This window comes from Phascolarctos cinereus, unplaced genomic scaffold, assembly GCF_003287225.1.
Source record: "Phascolarctos cinereus isolate Bilbo 61053 unplaced genomic scaffold, phaCin_HiC Scaffold_3;HRSCAF=262, whole genome shotgun sequence".
Taxonomy (NCBI): domain Eukaryota; kingdom Metazoa; phylum Chordata; class Mammalia; order Diprotodontia; family Phascolarctidae; genus Phascolarctos; species Phascolarctos cinereus.
The window spans coordinates 111,244,669-111,264,344 of NW_027555736.1; the positions used below are offsets into that span (position 1 = coordinate 111,244,669).

At 39.4% G+C, this 19,676-nt stretch overlaps 1 protein-coding gene across 4 annotated transcripts in view; it reads right to left on the minus strand.

Moving 5' to 3' along the window:
* HOMER2 (homer scaffold protein 2) overlaps nt 1–19,676 on the minus strand; it is a 153,640-nt gene that overhangs the window by 81,789 nt on the left and 52,175 nt on the right. Inside the window, exon 1 of one of the 4 annotated variants that reach the window (XM_020966358.2) lies at nt 3,044–3,197. The exons of the other annotated variants lie outside the window; for them this stretch is intronic. The gene's annotated coding sequence lies outside the window, so the exon portion shown is untranslated. Of the gene's footprint in view, nt 1–3,043; nt 3,198–19,676 lie in introns of those variants that run through there. 4 annotated transcript variants of the gene reach the window in all.

Below are 19,676 nucleotides of genomic sequence, written 5' to 3' on the forward strand. Positions count from 1 at the left end.
ATAGATTCAGCTTTCACACTCAACACCTCTTCAGCACCCTCCCTTGCCTCTCCCTTTTAATTAGAGGGCAGGACAATGAACACTTCCCTTTATATAGGCTCAAATTTTTCACCTAACTCCATTTTCCAATAGCTATTCTGCTTGGTTTAGATTCCATGATCATCAAGTCCCTGGCCAAGTACCCTGGTGGAGTGGGGAGGGCTTTTTAGTTTCCTTTTGTGTATAGTTTTCTCCCATTAGACTGTAAGCTCCTTGAGGGCAAGGACTATCTTTTTCTTATTTGTATCCTCAATGTTTAGCACAAAGCCTGATACATAGTAGGTGCTTTAATATTCCCTGACTGTGACTATGACTAAGGAAGGGAACTCCAGTTATCTAGGAAGCCTATTCCACTTTTAAACTGTTCTAATTAGGGGGAACTAGGTGGCGCAGTGGATAGAGCACCGGCCTTGAAGTCAGGAGCACCTGAGTTCAAATCCAGCCTCAGAATAACATTTGACACTTACTAGCTGTGTGACCCTGGGCAAGTCACTTAACCCCAATTGCCTAAAAACAAAAACAAAAACCAACAACACTGTTCTAATTATTAGAAAGCCTTTCCCAACATCAAGCCTAAATTAGCTTCTTTTCAACTTCCCATTAATGCTCCTAGGTGTGCCCTCTGGGGGCCAAGCAGAAAAATCTAACCCCTCTTCCACTTGCATGCCCTTCGAAACCTTAGAGACAGTTCTCATGTCCTCCCTGAATCTTCTCTTCTCCAGGCTAAACAAGTCTAGTTCTTTCAATCCATCCTTGTACATAACAGGTACCAAGTTCTCTATCTTAGCTGATGGTAAATTTGGCCATCTTGTGTCTCAATTCTTATCTAGTCATTGAATGAGTATGCCTCAGAGAAACTGAAGCCTGGGAAAGACAAGGTCATCTACTGCATCCTGGGCCACTAATCTTGACTTTTGTCTCACCACTGGACTTTGATGACTCTGGAAGAGAGAGTAAGACTGACGACTTTGTGCAGCTATGTTACACTGAAATCCAATTCATGAGCAAGTTAAGACATCATCCCCATGATATCGTTGGTCTTCTTCGGGAACGAAGGACTAACAACAATATTGCCTTCCCCTTAACACTTCAACTTGTCAATGTCCCTTATAAATGCCCAGAATTGAGCACAGCAGTTACTCCAAGAAAGGTCCAACGAGGGCAGAATACACTAGGACTATCACCTCCCTATTTCCAGAAGCTATGCTTTTCTTAGTGAAGCCCATACAAGCTGTTTTGGCTGCCATATTAAAATGCTGTATCATATTGGTCAGCAGATGGAATGGCAAGTACGTGGGACAGCCAGGAGGCCAGTATCACTGACAGGGGGCAACATGTAAAAAAGAAAGATTGGAAGGAGTCAGGCTGTGAAGGGCTTTTAAAAAGCCAAACTGAATGTTATATTCAATCCTAGAGGTAATAGGGAGGAAAAGGATGTGTGATACGCTTAGATGTGTGCTTTAGGAAGAAAAGTTTAACTGCCTTGTAGACTTCTTAGAGCCCTGATCCTAAGGAAAGGTACCCTATAACTGAGCACACTCTGGGAAAACAGAATTCCATTCACAGGCCAGCATCTCTCCTTTACCACCATAGCTTTATGGCTCAAATATTACAGCACAGTGAAATAAAAAGAACTTGTTTCTTCACTGAAGTCAACATCCTGCCTAACAGTCCCAAAACCACTGCTCCCACGTTCTACCCTCTCTGGATAAAAGGAAATATTATCCTTTATTATACAGGAAAAAGTCAAGATTTGGGAGTCCTTTTAAGGGATCAGGTTCAAATTCTGGTTTTGCTACCTTGGTATGTTCCAACTTAAGTTTCAGTTTCCTCAACTATAAAATGAAGGTATTAGACAAGGTATCTCTGAAGCTCCAGATTTATGATTATATAGCACACTGGCATAGGCATCTTAAGTTTTGTAGAAATTTAAAATAAAGCAAACACCACTTGGGGCTGGGCTTAATTTGGGTGGTAGGGAGTATGGTTGAATTAAACTTTGTATATCCCTTAATACCTAGCATAAATTTGTTGGCACAAAGTAATTTCTTAAAAGTTTGTCCAGGAGCTTGCCCCATCAAGTATCCGTTCCTCCCCCATCTTTAATCTCTTCCAATTAGCAGTTTGCTTGTTGCTCATTAACACAGTCAGAACTCCCTCATCCTTAAAAAGCTTTCAATTCACACTGCTCTCAAGCTATCCTAAATCTGCCTTTCTTTTCCTGATGAGCTCCTAGAAAAATTTATCCCCCTCTTAGCACAGTCAAGTTCCCATCACCACACTCATTTCTCCATTCCTTTCAATCAAGCTTCCCACTCCAGGGTCTCTACTCTAACTGCTCTCTCAAAAGTTACCTGGAAACATTAAGGGAGCAGGGAGGATGAGACAGGGTTAACAAAGGAAGGGTGTTACGATAATACCCACCCCATTTCTCAAACTGGGACAGCAGTTGACACTCCCAAAAGTAGGGATCACACTGACTCCCTCTCTAATCTAGCCCTGGACAATTGCCTCCTGGTACATCTCACAGCTGCAAGTCACCCTAGTATGCAAAGTACTAACCCAAAGTCCTAAAGCCTAGAGCCCATCTCAGGAGAGCTAAGAGTTAAATCAGAAAATCAGGCTATGAAAAACTTCGGCACCTTTGTTTTTCATATGAGCTCATGATCACTTTTGCAGGGGAGAATTTCTCAGAGTCCAGACAAGGCCATGAAGAACAGGTTCCTATCTTTATATAAACAGACCCAAAGTTAGCCATGAGATGAGTCAGACTCTCCTGGCTTCTGTTTTTCCTTCTTCGCCCCCTCAACCCATTACCATGGCCAAAGATCCCAAATCTTAGATCTGGAAGCAGAGGTAACAGACAATATTTTGCTGACCCCCAATCACTCACTGCCCTGGGACCCCTGAGAAATTAAGGAAACTAATAGGTCATAGATGGGACTCATCCTATACAAAAGGTGAAAGATGGTAAGACATCTTTGGTGAACTATATACAACCTACCCCTTCACTTGGAGATTTGTAATCTCTAGCTCTTCAGGGTTGGTAGTACAGAATACCCCTCAAAAATCTCATCTGGATATTTCATTTTGTGCATGGATGTCTTCATTTTTCCTTTCCTAGTGCAGATGCTGACTTATCACACAATTATTCATTTGGAGAAGCATTTGCAACCAAATGCAGGCATTAAAATGGCGAGAAAACTTGATCAGTTTCCTTCATTTTCAGAAAAATCCTTGGAACAAAAAGAAATAGTGCTAATTCAGATTGGTTCCCCTTTAGTGGTGCTAATTTACACACACACACACACACACACACACACCACACACACACACACAAAAGACATCACACACTTCTAAAGAGAGATAGGCAGGGAATGGTTGTCAAGAGAGAACTTTGGGCACAATGGTCTCCATGCTACCAAGAGAGACGTTGGGCTGCTCCCAAGAATTGGTATAACCTTACACAAAACTTTTACTCATTCAGTAGATGAAATTGCTGGGACAGTCATCACTCGATGCATCAGGAGAGCTCGAGGATCATGGCAGCTTCAGATAGCTTCCAAAACAATATTTCTAAAAGACAGTCTGTCCATGCCACCAGACTGCTTAATAACCTTCAATGACTTCCTGTTGTGTCTAAGAAGAAGACAAACTTGTTAGCCTGGCATTCAGCTCTCCACACTCTGGTTCCAACCTACCCATCCAGCTTCACTTCACTCTACCATTCTAGTCTAACTAGATTACAAATTGTTTTCTGAATGCCACATTCTTTCTCCATGCATCCCAATGCCTGTAATGCATTTCTTCTCCACTTCTTATAATCCTTGTCGTTGTTCAGTCATTTTTCACTTGTATCTGACTCTTTGTGACCCCGTTTGTGGTTTTCTTGGCATTTGTGGTTTGCCGTTTCCTCCTCCAGCTCATTTTACACGTGAGGAACTGACTAGTAAGTTTCTGAGGCCAGATTTGAACTCAGGAAGATGAGTCTTCCTGACTTCAGGCCCTGCACTCCATTCACTGTGCCACCTAGCTGCCCCACTTACAATTCTTACCTTCCTTTTAAGATCCTGAAGCCTTCTTTAATGTCCCTCACTAATACTGTCTCCTTCTTTAAAAACTGTTCCATTTATTCACTACGTTATATGATACTTGTGTGTATTCATGGCATATTATCTCAGGAGAACTTCAGCTTCCTGAGATCTGTGGACATTTTGTTTTCTTGTCCCCTCAGCACTGAATGCAATGCTTCTCATATTGTAGAAATTTAATAGAAAAATAAATTGAATTACATTGAATTGGAAAGGTTGCAAAAAATGAGTTATCTTAAGGTAGGCCTTAAAGAAAATACATAACTGTGACCAAGAAAAAAGGATGAGGACATTTTAGATGGGAGGAACAGCGTGAGCAAGAGTTCAGAGGCATGTGGACTTGACCTCTGTAGTTAATCCATATTCTCTCAGGGCTCTTTCCTGGGAAATATGAACCAAGGCAAAAGGTCACTTCTATCAAAAGATCACCTTAGAGAGTGAGAAACTCAGAAGTTATTCTCTCTGTGTATTCAGCTTTGGTTAGGATTTTATTAGAAAAATATTCAGTTTGGGGAAAGCATCTAGAGGGGACTAACATGTGGCCAACCACAGCTGAGAGGTAATGAATTAACACTCATGATGATGGTCCAGATTGAATAGTCACTATCATTCCCCAGCAAGGTTAGCCAACTACTTCTGGGCTCAGAATAGAAAGGGATTGGAAATGAAACCAAGTCCTTCTCCACTGATTGCCAAGAATAGTGCTTTATGCTTTAATGATGTTACTTTTGTTTAACATGGCATATCTCTGTTCAACCATATTATGAAACTTCCATCTACTTCCAAATATCCAAGAACATGCTAGCATAACTGACACTAACTCAAAGTTTTAATCTTACCTTTTATCAATTTCATTTAGGACAGTTGTTATGGAGTACCATGACAAAGGGTAAGTCTATCATTCTCTCAATTCTCATGCCTCTAAACCAAAAGAAGGAGAGTATAGTATTGCACACATATGGGTGGAACTCCATAGTCTGCACAAGTCCTCAATACTGACACAAAAATAATACCTTTGTTTTTACATTGACATAACTATCAGCTACTTTTAAAATGTAAATGTGAACTTTAGACTAGGAATGTAACTGAGCTATTATTAACTGTCTGTCCTTTAAAATTGCCTCTTTATGCCATTTCCTACTGAGTTGTAGCCCCTTTTCTCCAATGAATCAGCCTTCATTCTAGCGTAGCACAGTAACTCACATCCTACCTAACACTCATATGGTGCTTTAAGGTTTATGAAGCACTTTTCTCAAAAGAACCTTTGAGGGGTAGGTAGTGTAATATTATTATCCTCATTTTCCAGATACGGAACCTGAGGCTTGTAGTCACTAAACTAATAGGTGGTACAACCAGGTCTGGAACTCAGGTCTCCATTTCTTGCACTGTATGGTTATCTGGAATTTCACTGTAGTTCTACCTAAAGATTTCTTCCAGCTTTAAAATGCGGTCATCTGATTCTAAACCCCTCTGTTTAAAGCTTTTATATTCATTTTGTAGATCAGGTTTTTAATTTGGGAGTATAGCATCAAAAGCTGAGAGCTGGAAGGGACTTTAGAGATTATCTTGTCCTATTTTACAGATGAGGAAGCTGAGGCCCAGAGAATTGAATTAACTTGCCCAGAGTTACAGATGGGTAAAATCAGCCCTCTTTTCATTACAGCACACTTTCCCTAAAGATTGTCAATGCTTTACAAAGAGCACTTGCCTATGGACCCACGAAAGAGTGGCTCCAAATCATGAAATCACCATTTTGCAGATAAGGGAAGCTTGGCATAAAGGTTAAGTTGATTGACCAAAAGTCACAAAGAGCTTGGTGTTCTTTTCATTATATTATGATGCCCCCGGGATGTGAATATGCAGTAATAGGAAGAATGATGTACACTCATGAATGTGGTTTGCTGGCAGATTTTGATACAAATACTAGGCACCATAGTGACCAATATTTATGTAGGGCTGACCAGAAGTATTATGAGAGCAAAACCTCAAACATGTAATGTGGTGTGTTGTTTTAGTAGGCAAAAATAAGGACATTAACCATCTATTTGTAAGCAGTTTAAACTAGGACAGAATATCACGGAAAAGATTATTATTTGGAAAATACTGAACAGAATGCAATAGTTCTACTGAAAATAAAAATTTTAAGAAGTATCCCTAAGTAAATCTATATTTGGATAGACTTAATAAATGCCAATTTGACACTAATTTGATTCTCAACAACTAGGTCATCTTTAAATAAATGTAGGCAAAAGGAGTTTTGTCATGGACTTAAATAAATGTTTCAAAGTGAGCTATACTTGTTTGCATTTCAACTTAATCAAATCCTGCTTATTGTTTAAAGTGATGATCAAGTTAATTGTCTCCATCAAGCCTTCCCTGTTCCATTGGTATAAAGCGAATTTGCCTTCCTGTATATGTTTGGTACCTAGTCATATCATTGCCTTCCTACAGCTCTGGTCATTTAACTCCAACATATGAATCTGATATACAATTGAGCCTGGAGTCACAAGAGCCCCAAGTCACAATTCTAGCTCTGACATTCGCTGTGTGACCACAGGCAAAGAGGCTTACTTAGTTTTTTTCATCTGTAAAATGGGAAAACCACTTATATAGTTCCTACCCCACAGGTTTGCCATGAGGATCAGATAAGAGAATGTAAGTGCATGCATGTGCATGTGTCTGTATGGAATAATGACATATGTCAAACAACTGACTTACAAGTATTTCTTATTTTCTATGGCAGGGAATTGCAGGTGAATCTTGGCATGATATTGCTTCTTCCTTTTCATCATCTCACAGTAAGGCATTTCGTTTTCCCTGACACATCATGGTTAGAGATTTTCTTGTTGGTATAAGCCTGCAGTGGAGAACCTAGGGTCTCCAGGACACATGTGGCCCTCTAGGTCCTTGAGTACAGCCCTTTCACTGAATCCAAACTTGATTCATTCAGTCAAATTCAGTCAAAGGACCGCACTTGAGGAACTAGAGGGCCATATGTAGCCTTGAGGCTGCAGGTTCCCCACCCCTGGAGGTATAAGAAAAGGTTTTTGTTTGTTTTAAAGAGGGAACCTTCCAATTATGGAAATTTTAAACAATCACCCTAAGACAGGATAAAGAAGGACTGAGAGGGCCCCCTCCCTTCTTGTGCCTCATTTTCTAAAAGGAGAACTTACTTCCCTCTTGTTGATAAGAGTGGGAGAAAGTTGGGCCTAGGTCTGCCTGAGTCTTATTTTATCTCTATCCAACCTTCCTACTTCCTCACCTCTTAGACACATAAGCAATGGTTCCTCTAAATCAGGAGTTCTTAACCTGGAGTGTGCAGACTTGTTTTTATATTCTGACAACTGTATTTCAATATAATTAGTTTCCTTGCAATCCTGTGTATTGATTCTGAGAAGGGGTCCACTATACTGCCAAAGGGATCCATGACACAAAATAGGTTAAGAATCCCTTCTCTAGGGGCAGCTTGGTGGCGCAATGGATAGAGCATTGGCCCTGGATTCAAGGGACCTGAGTTCAAATCTGACCTCAGACACATAACACTTACTAGCTGTGTGACCCTGGGCAAGTCACTTAACCCCATTGCCTAGCCAAAAAAAAAGAATCCCTACTCTAAATGGAACATGACTACCCACATCCAATTAGGTCCATAAATTTAATTCTTCCTGTTACACAGCTTCAAATTAGTATTTCCAAGGAATGTGTTCCCCATGTAACTGAGGATTTGACTGTAATTACACCTTCTCTGTGTACAGTACTCCAAAACATTCAACACAATCTTAAGTACACAGTAGGTATCCAATAAATATCTGGTAAATGAATAATCTTCATTTAATTTTCAGTAAACAGGCCTGTTCCTACCACCTTCTTCAGATCAGAATTGCCATGCTTGGCCATGCTACCAGCAAAGAAGTTACAAATATTATCTCCGAATGCTAAAGAAATTGACTGATAAATTTTCCTCATTCACTATATTTATTCCAAATAGCAAAGCTCCATATCCTTGTTTCAGGTAAGTATGTTAAGAGCTTCCTGGGGCAGCTAGGTGGCACAGTGGATAAAGCACCAGCCCTGAAGTCAGGAGGACCTGAATTCAAATCTGGCCTCAGACCAAACACTTGACAGTTACTACCTGTGTGACCCTGGGCAAGTCATTTGACCCCAATTGCCTTTAAAAAAAAAAAGCTTCCTGAAAAAAAAGTACTCAAAATAGTACAGTACTTTTTGGCTTGGGTGGAAAGCACATTGGATGGAGGACCAGGGTTCAAGTTCTAGATCGACCACTCTTCACCTGTGGGAGCTTGAGCAAATCTCTTTACAACTCTGAGCCTCAGTTTCCTCAACTGTAAAATGGGGTTAATAACAGCACTTCTTTCGAAGGTATGTTATAAGGATCAGATGAGATAATATTTGTGAAAACAAACAAAAACACTTAGCACAGTATGTGTGGCACATAGTAGGTACTATATAAATATTTATTCCTTTCCCATATGTTATTCTGATTTGCATTAGTAGAAAGAATTTCCTCATCTGAAGTTCCCTATAAAGGAAAACAAGGGGGTTGCACTAGATGACCTCTATGGTTACTGGTATAAATCAATGATCCTGTGAATTACTACAAATGTAGTAATGTAGTCTACATTTACACTTATCTATTATCAAATCTTCTTTTGAATAATTGCCCTTTCAAAGTTTCTTCTCATATTCACAGGAAATTCTTGTTACCTATGAATTTGAGGCTTGTTACTTCAGCTAGATGACTCAGGGATAGAGTGCCAGGTCTGGAGTCAGAAGGACCTGAATTCAAATCTGACCTTATACACTTACTAGCTGTGTGACCCTGGGTAATCACTTAACCCTGTTTGCTTCAGTTTCCTCACCTATAAAATGAGCTGGAGAAGGAAATAGCAAACCACTCCAGCATCTTTGCCAAAAATACCCCAAATGGGGTCACAAAGAGTTGGACATGACTAATTGACTAAACAACACCTCCAAAAGAATTTCAAAGATATAAGTGATATATAATTATGACTACTGTAAAAAATAGAACACATTCATTCTAACATGCCTTATCACTAAGTAAAGCATACTTGGTACTAGCTCTAAATCTACTATTTTGTGATCCTTCTGCCTTCTCCCCTTCACTCCAACATTCACTTAAGACTCACTCCAGGCCCAGCATTCTATCCACTACCAGCTCACTTCCCCAACACAAACTTATATCTGATGTTTTTTCACATATGCCATTACAACTACCATAATAGCTCATGCTTAATAATCAATATATTTTTGCCTGGAATTGGAAAGTGGAGGATCTACCATGATAAACATGAATCTTCAGTGCACATATCCAATCAGTTGCCAAATCTTTTAATTTCCCTCATGAAATCTCTCAAATATGTCCCTTTCTTTTCACTCTTCCTAACTTCCTACTTCACCTTGGACAGATTATTTAACTCACTTCTCCAGGTCTCAGTTTCCAAATCTTTAAAATAAAGGAGTCAGACTAGATGGCCCTTTTGCCCCAGCTTGAATTCTTTGATGACATGTTGATAATCTCCCTTCTCTGAACCACAAAAACTTTTGTATTTCCCTTATCTCACTTATAATCTGAATCTGCCTAAAATAGTTATTTGTGTAACTGCCTTATTTATCCCTCCCCAACTCCCAAACTTCCACCCTACCACACCTGCACATTATAAATGCTTCAAAGGCAAGGCCTATATGGTCTCATCCTTTTTATCAGCCCACCCCAAAAGCACTTGATACAATACCTTAAACAAAAAATATTTATTAGATTGATGTGAACTTTTAGAACTACTCACTCCCCTTTCCCACTTCCCCCTCTACCTTCAGTCCCCCTAAAGCAATGCATTATCTTAAACCTGGACAGGCATCCCAAGGCAAAGTGACAACTGCAAATACAAAGAATTTACAGACTGAAGAATCTCTTCAGTTGTGGTTTTCAGCAATTGCAAATCACAGGGCCCAGAAGGCAGGGCAGACAGAACATACCAAATGTCTATAAACCCCTACACAGTAGATTTTATCATCATGTTTTCTGACATCTGACTCTATTAGCAAGGCTAACAGTCAATGTACCCTGTTTTGCCAATTATTTTATTTTAACAGCATAACACCGTAAACAAAAATATTTCATCACTCCATACTCTATTACGAAGTCCAAGCATAAGGAATAGCTTAAAAGCTACTCGGTGACCTGAGAAGACTTATTTGTTAGACTCCAAAAATTATCAGAAGGTAAATTAATTCTTGGGGCAGCTTGGTGGTACAGTAGATAGAGTGCAGACATAGAATAGAAAAGACCTGAGTTCAAATATGACCTCAGACACTTACTGGCTGTGTGACCCTAGGAATGTCACTTAACCCTATTTGCCTCAGTTTCCTCATCTGTAAAATGAACTAGAGAAGGAAATGGTAAACTACTCCAGTATCTCTGCCAAGAAAATCTGAAAAGGGATCATGAAGAGTCAGACATGACTGAAAACAATTAAACAACAGCAAATTAATTCTGCCTCCCCCTCCTAGGACAAAATAATGAATGAGCATTAAAATATTTAAAGTGTCATACTCCTTGAGGCCCCTGTCTGTCAGGCCTGCTTCTTGCTCTTTCCTTTTTTTTTTTCCTAAGCCCCTGGCTAACACAGAAGAATAAAGTCCACCTTAGACCACATAGCATGATGATAACAGTATTTTGAAAGGAAAAACAGGTAGGAAAGACTATAAACAAGTTCTACAAGTAAATACTGAAAAGGACATCCAGCCTCTTCCTCAAAAGATAGATTTTAAAGCAAAAGAAGCTGATAGCTACCATGTCTCTTGAAAGGAAGCATGATTTTAGGAATCAGAGAGCAAGTAGTCCTTGAGACAGGTCCAACCTGAAGTGGAAGAGGACCTGGTATATAGAGGGGAAGTTTGCCATCAATAGGAACCAGCAGCAAGTTAGGGCAAAAGGAGACAGTAATGCAAAGTAGATCCTATTCACAAGGTGTTCAATTTCCCCAATGGAGGCATGAATCAGCTAGGAAAGTGAGTCTAGGAATTAGTAAGAAGAGGATTCCTTTCTTCACTTTATTTTTTAATTAACTATTTTTCAATTATCAAGCATTTTTTTCTCCCATCTCCCCCTCTCCCATCATTACCTCTCAGGGAAAAAAACCCTTATAATAAGTAAGCATAGCCATGCAAAATAGATTCCCACAGTGGCCACATTAAAAACATCTCATTTTGGGGGCCTGGAGTCAGGAGGACCTGAGTTCAAATCCGACCTCAGACACATAATACTTCCTAGCTGTGTGACCGGGCAAGTCATTTAACCCCAATTGCCTCACAAAAAAAAAATTATTGGGGGCAGTTAGGTGGCACAGTGGATAGAATACTGGTCCTGGAGTCAAGAGAACCTGAGTTCAAATCTGGCCACAGACACTTGATACTTACTAGCTGGGTGACCCTGGGCAAGTCACTTTACCCCACTGCCTCACAGAAATAAAACAAAACAAAACAAAAGCCCCAAAACCAAAAATATTTCATTCTGCATATTAGAATCATGCTCTCTTTGCCAGAAACTAGGCAACCGCATTTAACATCCTGTCATCTGGTATCATGGGAAGATCTTTGCATTGATCACAGCTCTTAAATCTCAAAACTGGTTGGTTTTTTTAAAATTATAATGATGTCACAGTTTAAACTGTAGTCTTGGTTCTTATCACTTCACTTTGCAACAGTTCATACAAGTCTTCCCAGGTTTCTCTGAAACCATCTTTCTTCATTTCTTACAATGTTCCATTATATTCCTATCCTATAATCTGTTTACCATTCCCAATTGATAGGCACCCCTTTAGTTTCTAGTTCTTTGCCGCCATTAGAAGAGATGCTATTTTTTTTAATTTCAGATAGGACCTTTTCCTCTTTCTTTGGTCCATTTGGGGTGTAGCCTAATAGTAATACTGTTGGGCCAGAAAGCATGCACAGTTGAGTAACTTTGGGGGCACAGTTCCAAATTGTTTTCCAGAATGGCTGTACTAATTAATTCATAGCTACACCAATAGTAGATCAATTTGCTTGTTTTCCCATAGTCCCTCCAACATTGTCATTTTCCTTTATTGTCAACTTTATCTTCCTTCACTTTAAATTTGGTTTCTTTTGTATCTTTTTTTAAAGCAATAAATTAATCACTTTGTCTAAAGATGTAGCTTCTAGGTAGGGCTATGGAATTACTTTTCAAAAGATTTTGAAATCTTGGATATATAATCATCCACTTAGGTTTAAGGTTAGGTGTAGTTAAGTAAAACATGAGCCAATGTACGGACATGTCTCATTGGATGCTATGGAAGTGTAGCCTCTTAACTCTCCTTTTCTTCTCCTGGAATGCTCTGTTCCTCTCCCCCCCACCCCACCCCACCCCACCCCACTCCCCCACCCTGAGTTTTATTCCTCTCAAATCTGTTTATTTATCTCTGGAAATAAGTAGAAAAAGAAACCAGAGATATAGATGTTCTAGAATGGGAGAGGGTAACCTGGAAATAGGAGAAAGAGAATGGGGGGGGGGTCGGGGTGGGCAGCAGTTTCATACAGAGCTCAGAATAGCCCTGGTAGGAGAATAGGAGAGAACATAAGGCAGCAACATCCAAAACAAGCATCCCAATCATGGGAGTGGGGGGGGTGGGGGGTGGGAAGGAGTTAAAGAAGTATTAAATGACCCTCCTGAAAAAAACAAAAGTGCTTTGAGTAGCCAGAGGAACTGGTCCGGTCTCAAGGTTTAAGCACTCTTAGCATTCCAATAAAACATGCCGTATCTCCTTTCCCAAGGGTCAACATATGATAATCATATCTGCACATCTCTAGAAGCAGTTTTGCCTAGACGTCAAAGAAGTGGACTGACTGAAGTCCATTTGGTCCTACAAGACTATGCTTCCAAGTTTTCAACAAATGGAAAACCAAAACCATGGCTGGAGAACCTGTGGCCTCAAGGCCACATGTGGCCCTCTAGGTTCTCAAGTGCGGCTCTCTGACTAATGGATTTGGGCAAAGGGCCTCACTTGAGGCCCTAGAGGGCCACAGGTTCCCCACCCCTGGCCAAAACCATATGCTATTATTTTTCTTCTTGGGTTTCAAGTAATGTGTAGAACTGTTCTTGATATTGCTACAGAATGTTTCACGTGAAGGGAGTGACAAATATTGCAAACCCTACTTGTCACTGGACCCTAAAAGGTCAGCACTGCCACCCATATTTTAGAAAAGATAAACCAGCTCTGGAAGAGAGGCTTGTCCTAAGCCAGACAGTTGAGTCAGCGTCAGGGCTGGAAATAGAACAGTGAAGTCCGCACTAGTATACAAATCAGTATAAACAGAAAATTCAAGAGAATCAGACCTTTACTATGGAGGAGGCAGCCTAAGGATAGTTTGAAATGGGAAGAACTAAAGATTCTACAAATCACACAATAGGAGCCACCTTCTTGCCCATTTTTGTCTCCTTCTTTCTTTAGAACTTAATCATTAAGGATTAAGGAGTACTTTTCAAGTATATTTCTATTCCTTCTTGAGGGATTTAAATAGAAAACAGATGTTTCAGGATGGCAAAGTATTTCTTCAGGCAGTCAGTAAGAAATACTTTTCCCTTGGCTAAGTCTTTTATATGTGAATAAACAGCAATTGCTGTTCAATGAGCACATTTTAAAAACTGACAGTAATTGTCACTAAAAGAATAATTAGATGCTGTTTGTGTGTATTTGTAACTTTGAATCAAAAAATTATGTAGGAAACACACAAGAGCTAGCATTTATATGGCGCTTCAAGGTTTGCAAAACATTTTGCAAACATTGTGTTATTTGATCTTTACTACGACCCCGGAAGTGAGGTACAATTACTTACTTTCTCCGTTTTACAGATGAGGAAACTGAGGCAGAAAAATGTTGAGTGTCTTGCTCAGGGTCACACAGCTATTAAGTATCTGAGACAGAATTTTAATTCAGGTCTGACTCCAGCTCAGCACTCTATTTATTGCACCACTTAGCCTCTGTGGTAGGGTTCCCAAACTTATTGATAGATGTATTAATTTTTTTTGAGGCAATTGGGGTTAAGTGACTTGCCCAGAGTCACACAACTTGTTAGTTTCTGAAGCTGGATTTGAACTCAGGTCTTCCTGACTCCAGGTCGGGTGCTCTATCCATTGTACCACCTAGCTTCCCCACTATATTCATTCTTGATCAGATTTTAAGTTAAGGCAAAATGAAAAGATAAAATGAGATAAAATCGATTTTTATAACTTTGGCTTTCTGTTCTTGGCTGCAGGGGTTTTTTTTTAGATTTAAACTTTTAGAGGAGAAATCCATAATTCTTATTTACATAATTTAAAAATTTTATTTAAATAAAAACAAACCTGATCTTATTATGATAACCATTTCATAGTGTTTCATTGAATCCTTAAATGTAGAGCTATAAAGGGACCTTAGAGAAGATCTAGTCAGACACTCATTTTTTTACAGATGAGGAAACTGAGCATCAGAGATGTTAAATGCATCTAAAGTCATTAGGCCAATTAGTGGCACAGCCACTAAAGTCCAGGCTTCCTGACTTCCAATCCAGAGTTCTTTCCATCATACCACAATGCCCGCTCATCATAATTTCAACAGTACACAGTTTGGGTTAGATTACATTTTTGGATAGCTGTGGAATTCTGCTGAAGATATTCGAAAGACTTAAAGAAAAACATACCAGCATGGCTGTACTTATATGTGAGAGAAATGATTATTTCACTCATAATAAGAACCAATTATTAAATTAAGATGAAGGTTTTCCCTTCCTATTTCTTCATTCTGAAACCAGCCCCTCATAGGTTATTCAGTCAGTCTCTGAAGGACATTGCTGATAGATAAGATTGCCTAAATGCTCTGGGTACTTCTTGATCTTCGGTGGGACCCCACCAACTAGAAGACCTTCAATCTAGGTGAGATCTTGCCCTTAGGAAATAATCCCCTCTCCTTGGAACCTTCCATTAGAATTTACAGTGACCCAGCTTATGAAGGGGAAAACCAGCCAGAGTAGTCCCAGTAGAGATGGATTCTTCTGTCCAGATTGCTGGAGGTAGCTGAGTTTCATGCTTGGGTCACTTCCAGCAAGGGCCACCTTCTCATTAATATGTCTATCCACTCACTGATTATTAACCAATCACAATTGATTTCCACCTTAATGTACACCCCCTTTTCCAAAAGTTTTTTAAGCATTCAATATTAGGGGAGGCGGGACTTTGGTTTATGAGAGAAAGCCATTGATCTCAATCTATTAATTATTTGCTAACTATAATTAATAAATTGATTATTAATTATCCAGAAATTATGTCTCTCATTTTCAATTGTCACACATGAGAAATAATCAGAGGCTCATTAGATTTAAAGCTGGAAGGAACCTTAGAGACCAATTAGCCCAACCATCTCATTTTACAGATGAGGAAGCTGAGGCCAAGAGAGATTAAGAGGCCTGACCAAAATCACAGAGCTAGTACGAGAAGTGGGATATGAAATCTTATTTTCCTGACTCCAAGTCTAGCATTCTATCCACTATGTCCTAACGTGAGAAGAAATACAGAATAGTGAACAAGAAACTAGACCAGAAGTCAAGAGACCTGGGTCCAGGCTCAGCCTCCTAATAGCTCTGTGACGATAAGGAAGTTACTTAACCTGAATTTCAGCTTCCTAATTCATAAAATGGAGATAATGGTGTATGTAAGTACTGTCAGTCAGCTAGCATTTATTAAATGCCTACTATTTTCCAGGTGCTGTGCTAAACCTTGGGAATACAAAAAAAAAGGCAAAAAACAAAAATACAGTCCCTCTCAAGGAGCTCACGGTCGAATGAGAAATACAATATACAAACAACTATATTCGAACAAGATGTATGAAGATTAGATTGCAGGTAGTCTTGGAAGGAAGGCATTAAGATTACTGGAGGACTAGGAAAGGCTTCTTGCAGAAGGTAGGATGTTAGCTGAGATTTCAAGGGAGCCAGAGAAGCTATGACACAGAAATGAAGATGGAGAGCATTCTAGACATAGGAGATAGCCAGTGAAAATGCTCAGGGTCAGGAGAGAGGACATTGAGTGCAAAATTAGCAAGCATCTACTAAATGTCTCTTATGTGGCAGTCAATGTACTAAGCATTGTAGATATTAAGAGAAAATGAAATACTCCCTTCCCTCAAGAAGTCTGAATTCTAATGGAAGAGGCAACATATATACATGAGCCTATAGAGTGTGTGTGTGTGTGTACACACAAGGTAGTTTGGGGCAGGAAGACCTAGCACCTGGCAAGGGGGTTGCAAAGAGGGAGAGAAGAAGTCAGTCATCAGAGAGTTCTTATGAGAAAAGTACTTCGTGAAAACAGAAACAAAGCATGCTATAAGTTTGAGATATTTGGTAATTTTTACTCTAAAAGCCATTTTGTCTGGCATTCAAGGCCTTCTATGATCTGATACCACCCACTGTACCTTTCTAGCTTTTGTTCATGTTATTACAGCCCAGTCAAAGGGGACAGCTTTCTATAGTCTGTGCCTTTGTGCCCATGTGTCTTTACTCATATTATGCCTTATTCCTGGAACAGCCTCATCTCTCCTTGCCTATTCAATTCCTATTCATTATTAATGCCCAATTCAAATGACACCTCCATGAAGTCTTCTTTGATGTCCCTTGAACTCCACAGTGCAATCCTTAACCCCTCACAGTGCTTAGAGCTTAAGAAATTGTTGCTAGATTTGGTGAATCTGTGAAGCTCTATTAGACAGCATCAGAGTCTTAACTGGAGGTTCATGAACTAATTTATATATAGTTTGAATAACTGTACTTCAATACAATTGGTTTCCTTTGAAATTCTAAGTAATTGTTTTATACATTTAAAAAACATTCTTCTAAGACAATTCCAAAGAATTTATGATGAAAAATGTTATCTACCTCCATGAGAAAGAACTGATGGAGTCTGAGTACAGATGGAGGCTTACTTTTTTTTTCATTCATTTTTCTCATTGTTGTTGTTGTTTTGGTCTGTGTTTTCTTTTGCAACATGGCTAATATGGATATATGTTTTGCACAACTGCCCATGTACAATCTGTATTCAATTGTTTGCCTTCTCAAGGAGGGAGGTGGAGAGGGAAGGAGAGAATTTGAAACTGAAAAAAATTTTTTAAATGAATGTTAAATTTTTTTTATATGTAATTGAGGAAAAACAAAATATAAAAATTAAAAGTAACTTTAAAAAAAAGCCTAAATAAAAATAAAAACATCACTCTGAGAAGGAGTCCTTCAGTTTTACCAGGCCACCAAAAAGGTCCATGGCACAAAAAATGTTAGGAACCCCCAGACTAGTTCTTTCGTGAGAATACAGAGAATGTCTTGCTTAAACTTTGTATCACTCCTAATGGCTGGTGCAAGGCTCTGTGTACACACAATTTTCTGAATGAATGAACTACAACCATTAAAGACTTGTGATAATTTTACTTTTTAAATCTCAATAACCAAGTAAATTGTATTTCCAAGCTAGAGGAATTCAGAAAAACTGTTTCAAAATAGAATGGATAAAGACTGTGGCAAGCTTAAATATGCTTATTTCCTTGTTAAACACATTTGCTTTAATCAATCAACAAACATTTGTTAAGTGCCTACTAGTCTATCTTCCAGTTTCCGGAACTTTCACTGGCTGTCCCCCAATACCTGGAATGCTCTTCCTCCTCCCCTCCACCTCCCTGGCTTCCTTCAAGTCTCAGCTAAAGTTTGACCTTCTGCAAGAAGCCTTTCCTCTCCCACTTAATGCTGGTTCCTTCTGCTTGTGGATTATCTCCAATTTCTACCATAGATATCCTGTTTGGACATCATTGTTTGCAAGTTACCTTCCCTGGTAGACCATGAATTCCTTGAGTGCAAGGACTGTCTTTTGTCTCTTTTTATATCACACCAATAACATCATGGAGCCACTGAAGTACTGAGACACAAGTGTAGCATTATGAAAAGAATATTAAATTAGAATCATAAGCCATATTCCAATCCCAGCTCCATCACAAACTATGTGCCTTTGGGCAAGGGAAAGGGCCAAAGGGAATAAGCATATAATATAGAGCCTACTATGTGCCAAGACATCCAGTGTTGGGCCTGGAGTCTGGAAGACATCTTCCTGAGTTCAAATCCAGGCTCAGACCCTTATTAGTCATGTGACCTTGGGCAAGTCACTTAACCCTGTTTCCTCATCTGTAAAATGAAGGAAATGGGGTCATGAAGAGTTGGACATGACCAAAAAATGACCGAATAGTACAGTATGTTCCAGAAACTATGCTAAATGCCTTACAAATAATACCTCATTTAACCTGTTTGCCTTAGTTGCTTCGACTGTAAAATGGAAATCATAGCAGCACCTTCCTCACAGAGCTGTGGTTAGGATCAAATGATTTGTCAGGGTCTCTATCTGAGGTATCTGAAGCTATACAAGGTATTTCACCTCCCTAGACCTTGATTTCCTCTTCTTTAAAATGAAGAGAGAACTAAAGAATGCTCTGAAGTGTTCTGACTACCTCCTACTCCACCGGCCACATGCAAGCACCTCAGCATGACTAGTGTAGCTAACTAATCAGACTTTGAGTATTCAGCTTCCTCACCTCTACAAATCAAACTGCGAAATATTCCCATAGAAGAGAATAAAAATTAGGTTACCCAGGATATTCCGATTACAAAGATTCCACCACAGAAAAAGTGACAGCTTCCCTGGCCCAGTTTGCTGCTCACTCTACCTTGCAGCAGAAAGCATTTAACTGCTAAGGTTATTCCAGGAAATGCCAGAATATATCAACTCTAGAGAAAAGTAAAGAAATCGGGATGCCCCTTTACATTATAGCCTGCTATCAGCATGACTTCCCACCTCCTGAGTTCAGCAGTTTGTGCATTATTTCCATAGCTTAGAAAGCCCTCAAGAGCAATGCAAGGAATGATATATCCCACCAAGAACAAGGTAGAATTCGAACAAAAGTTGATTTTTCTTTTAAATCTATATACTTTTAGGGTCCTACAAATTAAAAGTCAAAATTTGCCTGTATATTTATAATTATCTCGTGTATTTGAAAATGATGCTATTTGGGAGGTGACCCTTCACTGGAGGCTGTGGATGATGTTGATAAAGGTTGAGACTGCAACACTCTCTCTTATTCTTGAGACAGAGTATGAAAGAGTGGAGAGAATGCAAGAAGAAATCAGGAGACCCAGTCATAGACTTCATTTGGTTGGTTGTCTTGAAGAGAATTCTTGAAAAGGACCAAAGTGACATCATTTTGTTGGGGTCAAGGTACGGCATGTCCAACTGTGGCTGGATCAGACCAATATGAGCTCAGAAGGCTCTGCTATCATAGGTCAGGCACAAATGATCCAGAACATTTGGAGTGGAACACTTCAGCACGAGCTTCAGCAAAGCATTAACCACTAGGAACTCAATTTTTCTCCTCTGTAAAATATGGATATAGTAACATCCCACAAGATGGTTGTGAATCTTGGCCGATGACA